Below are 1,019 nucleotides of genomic sequence, written 5' to 3'. Positions count from 1 at the left end.
ATAACATGGGCCCATTGATGAGTTTAAAAAGGTGATTGTTCAATTGGGATCATCTTTTGGGGTACTAAGGATTGAAGGTGCATTAGCTTGTTATCGTTCCACTGTCAAGAGCGGGAGGTTCTCACTACTCGTGAAACCAACTTGACCCATTACCCTCCATCCTACATGTCCAAACTCCTCATACACGTATCTAGGGAAACCCTTCTGGAATTTCACATGATTCATCCTTTTCTTTAACATGGGCCCATTGATGAGTTTAAAAAGGTGATCGTTCAATTGAGATAATCTCTTGGGGTACTATGGATTGAAGGTGCATTGGCTTATTATCCTTCCTCCATCAAGAGTGGGAGGTTCTCGCTGCTCTGAGAAACCAGCCTGACGCATTGCCCTCCATCCCACATGTCCAAACTCCTAATACACGTATCTGGCAAAACCTTACTTTGATTTCACATGATTCATCCTCTTCTATAACATGGGTTCATTGATGAGTATAAAAAGGTGATTGTTTAGTTGGGATCATCTCTTGGGGTACTGCGGGTTGAAGGTATATTGTCTTGTTATCCTTCCACCGTCAAGAGCGGGAGGTTCTCGCTGCTTTATGAAACCAACTTGACGCCTTACCCTCCACTTTAGGAACCACAAAATTTATGCTTTCCCTCAAGCCACATAGCTCAACTCCCGATTTGGACCAAACATACCAATTTTAGCACCTTCAAACTCGACTTAACAAGGGTTGAGCCAACGTTCAATCACTTTGAGCCCCGCTTGGTTACAAGCTCATGTTACAAAGCTCCACAATTGATGGTTGTAAAGCTTAGATCTATGAAGAGGCAAACATTTTGAAAGTTTTACGATGTAGGACTAAAGATAAAGGCATAGGAATTAGAAATTAGTTTTTAAACGTTGACTGAAGAGTAAAGCATGGAAGATGATTATTTTATCTTTAAAATTAGCTTCTAAATCATGACTCTCAGACATAAATATTTTATTCTCTCTTGATGATTAATTTATTCATTGAC

General features: G+C 40.0%; 1 non-coding gene across 1 annotated transcript; it reads right to left on the bottom strand.

Moving 5' to 3' along the window:
* Positions 1 to 494: 494 nt before the first annotated feature.
* Positions 495 to 796, bottom strand: LOC149012286 (signal recognition particle RNA). The gene has a single exon (XR_016174266.1).
* Positions 797 to 1,019: the final 223 nt, after the last annotated feature.

The sequence above is a fragment of the Hakea prostrata genome, chromosome 6 (assembly GCF_041222555.1).
Source record: "Hakea prostrata isolate BN-2017 chromosome 6, UWA_Hpros_2, whole genome shotgun sequence".
Lineage (NCBI taxonomy): Eukaryota > Viridiplantae > Streptophyta > Magnoliopsida > Proteales > Proteaceae > Hakea > Hakea prostrata.
The sequence above is the reverse complement of the archived record's forward strand: the minus strand, read 5'-3'. Positions and strand labels throughout refer to the sequence as shown.